This window comes from Arachis ipaensis, chromosome B08 (assembly GCF_000816755.2).
Source record: "Arachis ipaensis cultivar K30076 chromosome B08, Araip1.1, whole genome shotgun sequence".
Classification (NCBI taxonomy): domain Eukaryota; kingdom Viridiplantae; phylum Streptophyta; class Magnoliopsida; order Fabales; family Fabaceae; genus Arachis; species Arachis ipaensis.
The window spans coordinates 59,125,757-59,132,654 of record NC_029792.2 but is presented as its reverse complement, the minus strand read 5'-3'; the positions used below and the strand labels follow the sequence as shown (position 1 = coordinate 59,132,654).

Here is a 6,898-nt window from a genome sequence, read left to right as displayed (position 1 = left end):
TCAAGTATACATTGTGCATTTTACATTATTTCATGAGGATTTTGCATGAATTTATTAACAAATTGTATGCTGCATTACCCATGACTTGGACTAGAACTTTGATGCACTCTGTTGTTTGATTTCAGGACCAAAGGAAGCAAGGAAAGGGAGGTAACTTTCAAGGTTAATGAGAAAAGTGATTGCCAATAACACTCTCAAAGCCATCATTGCCCACGTTAAGAGTCACGTTAACTAAGTTAACGTGCACTCTAACGTGGAGAAGGGAAGTTGAGCCAACGTTAGTGACATTTAACATTGTCACTAACGTTGGCAAACACTCATGAGTGGCCACGTTAGAGCCCACGTTAACCTAGTTAACGTGGCCTCTAACGTTAAAGGGGGAAGAGAAGCCAACATTAGTCACATTCAACATTGTCACTAACGTTGGTCTAAGGATGCAACACACCACGTTAACTCCCACGTTAACTTGGTTAACGTGGGAGCTAACGTGAGAAGTGAGAGTTGTCGACAACGTTAGTGACACTCAACATTGTCACTAACGTTGGAAGCAACCACACAACCCCTAAGGTGCCACGTTAACTCCCACGTTAACTTAATTAACGTGGAAGCTAACGATGAGGAATGAATGATGAGGCAACGTTAGTGACACTCAACATTGTCACTAACGTTGGGATGGCTAAGAATGGCCACGTTAGAAGCCACGTTAACCTAGTTAACGTGGACTCTAACGTGAGATCTAGGGGCACATTGGAACGTTAGTGACAATGTTGAGTGTCACTAACGTTCTCGAAGTTTGGCAAGGCCACGTTCGAAGCCACGTTAACCTAGTTAACGTGGGCTCTAACGTGAGGCAAAGGGGTACATTGGAACGTTAGTGAAAATGTTAAGTGTCACTAACGTTCTCGAACTTATACTTTCACTAAATGTTAACTCCCCTAACGCCCTGAGCTAAAGTCTCTGCCCACTTAGCACTTTCTCTCTGCAAGTAAAGCCAAGCCCAAATGAAGAAAAGAACTGCTTCAAACTCAAGATCCAAAGGCCCAAGACTTGAAGAGCAAACAAGAAACTGAGAAGAGTAGTATATATAGGAGTAGCTTTGAATTGTAAAAGGGGGCTGGAAGTTGGAAAAAGAGAATTACTCTCAGTATTTTACTTTCTCTGCAATTTCTAGTTCTATGATATATTCTCCATCTTTATTTTCATTTTCAAGATCTATGAACAACTAAACCCCTTTCATTGGGTTAGGGAGCTCTGTTGTAATTTGATGGATCAATACTAATTTTCATTATTCTTCTTCTATCTTTTTTATGAGCAAATCCTCCATTCCCATTTACAATTCTGCAATTTATTTTCAGTCATTTACTTCCAGTCCTTTAATTCTAGCGTTTACTTTTCTGTTATTTACATTCCTGCCATTTTATTTTCTGCAACTCTCAACCCAAATTCTGGATTCGCTCAACTAGAACATTCTTCTAATTAAAGTTGCTTGATCAATCAATCCCTGTGGGATTCGACCTCACTCTATTGTGAGTTTTTACTTGATGACAAATTCGGTACACTTGCCGAAGGGAGATTTGTTGAGAGACAAGTTTTCCGTGTATCAAGACGCGGACGCGTGCCCTGAGCAGAACGCAAATGATGCGTACGCGTGACTAACGCCTACGCGTGACTGACGCGTGTGCATGACTAGGAAAACTCCCAGGCCACGCGAACACGTGATAGACGCCACGTACAAGAATCTGCAAAAAATGCCCCCAGCGATTTCTGGACCTTTTTTCGGCCCAAATCCAAGTCAGAAACACAGAATATAAGTCAGAGAATGGAGGAATCAATATAACAACTTAGTAACACACACACTTTAGGATTAGATGTAGTTTTTGAGAGAGAGGTTCTCTCCTCTCTCTTAGGATTAGGATTTCTCTCAATTTTAGCATTATTTCTCTCCAGTCACAGGTTCAATATTTCTTTAATTTATTTTCTACGTTATTTGATTCTATTACTTTAATTGTCATTTGTCTTTTCAATTTTGGCTTATGAACCATTCATGTTATGATTTTCTTAATTAATATATTTTGAGGTATTTCAGATTTGTTTTTGCTTTAATTTATTTATGAATGATTTTAATTTCATTTAAGATATTTTTCCCTTTTGGCCTTGGTTAAGTAATTAGTAACACTTGAGTTATCAAACTCAGCTGTTGATAGAAATTAGAATTCTTTGCTGATTAATTTGTACTCCAATAACTCTAGTCCTTCCATAGGAATTGACTAGGACTGAGGATCAAATCAATTTGTTCACTTGACTTTCCTTTGTTTAGCAAGGGTTAATTAAAGTGGGAGCAGAATCCAATTCTCATCACACCTGATAAGGATAGTTAGGATAGGACCTCAATTTCTTACACCTTGCCAAGAGATTTTTATAATTATTAATTTAATTTTCTTGTCAATTAACTTACTTGTTCCTTATCACAAAAACCCAAAAACATACAATTTTCCATAACCAATAATAAATCATACTGCCCTGCAACTCCTTGAGAAGACGACCCGAGGTTTAAATACTTCGGTTATAAATTTTATTGGGTTTTGTTACTTGTGACAACCAAACTTTTGTAAGAAAGGAATTCTTCTCGGACTAGAAGCTATATTTACCACGCGAATTTATTTGTGAAAATTCTAGAATGCGCGAGAGTTTTGTTCTTTCAATAAGCCACACTAACTCCCAAGATCTCAATTCCTCCCGAATGGTGTTGATTAAGAGAGTTGTAAAGGATAGAGCCTCAATTCTAATGCTCATGATTCCCCTTCCGAGGCTCCCACAAGCATTCAACAGATTCAAACCCCCTTCCGAAGTGAATGGATCTCAATCAAAACAGAGGATATCCTATAGCTACCCAAGCAGATTGAGAAGAAGAAGAAATTCACTCAATCATGTGAATTATAATAGAGCTCTTCCCCTAATGAAGTGGGGTTTAATTGATCATTGCTCTAAGAAAAACTGAAGAGAAACTACAGTGCATGAAAGTAAATCAAACTGAATATGAACGGAAATGTAAAATTGTAGAAGAATAGAAGTGTAGGAAATTGAAATCGCAAAAGGTAAATGAAGTTCAATATAAGCTGAAATGTAAAAGCGTAGATGAGAAAAAGTGTATCAAACTAAAATCCTAAGCTAAGTTCTCTGGAGTCTCTAATCCTCCAAGAGAGCTCTGCTATTCTACTCCTACTCCTACTGCTGCCTACTACCCAAGCCTCCTACTACTGCTCAGGCCACCTATTTATACTCTTCTTCTCTTCTTTAATTAGGTCTGCATTGTACTTGGATGTGGGCCTTGGCCTTGATTGAAGCAGTCAGAAATGATTCTTGATGATGTTGAGATTGGCCGTTACTTCACTAAACGTTCACAAGCTTGCATGGGTGTATTTAGTATTGAAGTTGGCCTTAACGTTGGAGGCAACGTTTGTGTATAAACGTTGGGTCAAACGTTACTTGAAAAAGAGGATTTATGGGCGTTGCCTGCAACGTTTGACTCAACGTTGGTGCACCAACGTTTGCTTAGCCACGCGTGCGTGTGGGCCACGTGTGCGCGTGGCCCATGCGTACGCGTGAAGGATGTAAATTTGCCAATCCACGCGTGCGTGTTGCCCACGCGTACGCGTCACTTGCCATTTTTCCATTTCCACGCGTACACGTCATCGACGCGTACACGTGAATTCAAAATTTTCCAACATCTTTTATCGCAGGCATTGGAGCTAGCGTTGGATCACCAACGTTACTCCAACGTTGGCCTTTCCACGTGTACACGTCATCCACGCATACGCGTGGATTGCTATTTTCCAACGCCCACGCGTGCGCGTCGATGACAATTTTTTCAACTTCAAATTTTAGCTTTTATCGAAGACGTTTGAGGTAACGTTGGTTCACCAACGTTCCCTCCAACGTTGACACCCTTTTTTTCCTAACATTGCCATCAACTACCAACGTTGCTTACCTCCCTTCATCAATGTTTGAGGTAACTTTGGACCACCAACTTTGGCTCCAACTTACTTTATTTGCCTCTTTCTTGCCATTCCTCTGCTTCTCTTCACCTATCATCAACCAAACACATGCATCAATGCCTTCCCAAATCACAAGATTTTGCATCATTCATAATAATCAAGTAAATCTTGCATAAATCTCATGAAAATGCACCAATTTAACAATGTTTGATTGAATCAAGACAAGCATGAAATTCTCATCCAAATACCTACTTATTGCCTAAGAAATGCATGAAAACCAAGTAAAAACTAATGAAAAAGGCTTGTGAAACTAGCCTAAGATGACGTGTCATCACAACACCAAACTTAAATCTTGCTTGTCCCCAAGCAAGCAGTAAAACATAAGGAAAATGAATGAAGCAGAGAGAGGTATAAGCCCTTTATAGGAAGACATTCAATACTGGTTAATGGGGTTTTCATGCATGGTGTCTTAGTGATTTTTATTCTCTGGCTAAGGTATCAACACTCTTTTTGATCCTTACTTGAATTACACAAAAAATGTGACTTGTTATGGTTTGGTCCTTATTTCTTTTCTTGCTCTCTTTATTTTGATTGAGATTTATTGTTTAGCTGAGGCTTAATGCTATGTGGTAAGGCAGCTTTTTAAAGTAAGCTTTCAGCCAGCATTCCCACCCCCAGTTGGTTCAAGATGCTAGGTGTTGAGACAACCCTAAGGGCTTACTTGCTCAAGCCTCTCCTTAGTGCACACACATCACAGGTGTTTAGCTTGTTTTATTCTTTGAACATTAGTGCCCAGCACCTCTTTGGGTCACTAAATGCTTTATCTCAAAGTAGCTCTTGATAGTGGACTTTTGGTTGGCAATCCCGGGTTAGTTAACCCAAGTTGCCAGGTGATGAAGCACCCCTCAGAACCTAGTTGTCTAAGCTTATCTTTGTACAAGAGCATCACATGCATATATCCAAATTTCAAGCCATTGATGCCCAGCCTTGTTTATTTTTTTTGTTTCTTTCTCTTGCATTTTTTTCTTTTATTATGGACCTCTTTCATTTGTTAAGTCTTATGAAATGTAATTTAAGTTCATATCTTAAATTCGTGCCAACATTCAGCCATATTAATGAATCAACTTAATGAACGAGCACATACCACCACATAACTTTATTCTATCTCATATCAAAATAGACCTCTACTCTTTCTTTGTTTCACAACAATTTTTCTTTTATTCAAGCATGAGGAACAAAGCATATAATTCAAGCAAGATGAGATGATAAAAGCACTTAAACTAGCAAGCCATAAAAACAAACAAATAGCAATTGACTCATGACTAACAGGACACTAATCAATAAGGCACAATTTCACTTTCAATTAACAGATTTGAGCTAAGGTCAGTCAGAGAACAATACAACCTCTTGGAGTCCATTTTTTCCTCTGTGTCATCATCATTGTTGGGTTTCATGTCCTTCCTTTATCATTCCACATGATGATGTATCTTTCCCACCAAGAAATTGAATGGCTTCCTACAAAGATATTGAAAGTTTCTTGTTCCCCAAGAACTTGAGAGATGGTTAGCATGCATGTATACTTGTTATTTTCTAAACTTAAGTTGGTGTGAGGACACAAACTTAGTTCCTTGCCTACTTCTATATGCAGAAGAGTGAATACATGCAAGAAACATCAAGTGCTTTTATTAAGAAAACAAATTATAAACTAGAAAACAAACTATGAACTAGAAAACAAACTAGGAACTAGAAACTAAATAATTTTTAAGTAGTTTCTCTGATTGTTTGGAGCTGATAACTAGTCATGCTAAGGGTGCAATGTGTTCCTAATGAAATCTGTGGTGGAACACCAAACTTAGAATTACACATTCACCCTTAAATTTCTTTGGTATGTAACACCAAACTTAGCTCCTTGCAATACAGAAAAATCTACTGAAGTTTCATATTGAAACAGTAAAGGACAAGAGAGTTACCTCTGGTTGGGTTGCCTCCCAACAATCGCTTAAGAGGAATGAACTCAGGGGGAAAGAAGAGCCAGTCAGTATCCCCTATCTTGGCCTCTTCCCAGCAAGCTTTCTTTTGTTAATTGCTTGATTGAACTTGCTTGCTGGATTAGGGGTTGGATTGCATGTGGTTGATCTTTTCTTCTTCATTGATATGTTCAATTGTAACTTGGTCACAATCCTCTTTTCGGTGCTCTTGTTGGTTGTCTTCACTTCTTGGATATCAAGACTTGAGTGTTGTGTGATAGTTGGAGTGTTCTCTTTATCAAAAGCCTCTTGAATTGGTAGTTCAATGAGCCCTTCCTCTATGCAACTCTCTACTTCACTTGAGTGTGAACTCTCTTGATATACTTCCTCCCTTTCTTCTGCATGATGTTCCATTAAGTCCTTTAGGAGGAAGTTTTCATGTTCTTCTATCACCTCAATTAACCTCTGTGGAAATGCAACAATTAACAAATTAACATTGGTGTTGAAAAAAAAGAAGTAACTAACCCACGGAGATCGGTATCAACCTCCCCACACTTAAAGATTGTACCGTCCTCGGTGCATGCTAAGATGTGCAAGTGGATGGGGGTTGTGGTTCCTCAGCTGGGGCTCTTTTTGTTCCTTTCTTTGCCGATGGTTTGGGAGTAGCTTTCTCTTTACCCTTCTTGGTGGCCATCCTGAAAAAGGAAAAAGAAAGTAACTTTTAAAGCTAAGGGTTAGAGCAAGGAAGAGAGCGGAAAAGGTGGTAATCAATGCACAATAAAGAAGAATGACGTTAACACATGGTCATGACTACATGTGAAAAGTTCATCAATGAAAATATAGCAAGTGCATGTAATGACAATTAAATGCAAGATGTTTGTTGGCATGCTAGCAAAGGCATGAGTAGCATAGATCAAGCATTCCATGTCCAAGTTA

General features: G+C 38.7%; 1 long non-coding RNA gene across 1 annotated transcript in view; it reads left to right on the top strand.

Moving 5' to 3' along the window:
- The window catches only part of LOC110265538, a 5,515-nt gene extending 2,511 nt beyond the window's left edge, over window positions 1-3,004 (top strand). The window contains exon 3 of the long non-coding RNA XR_002351688.1: window positions 2,899-3,004. This is a non-coding gene — a long non-coding RNA (uncharacterized LOC110265538). The remainder of the gene's footprint in view (window positions 1-2,898) is intronic.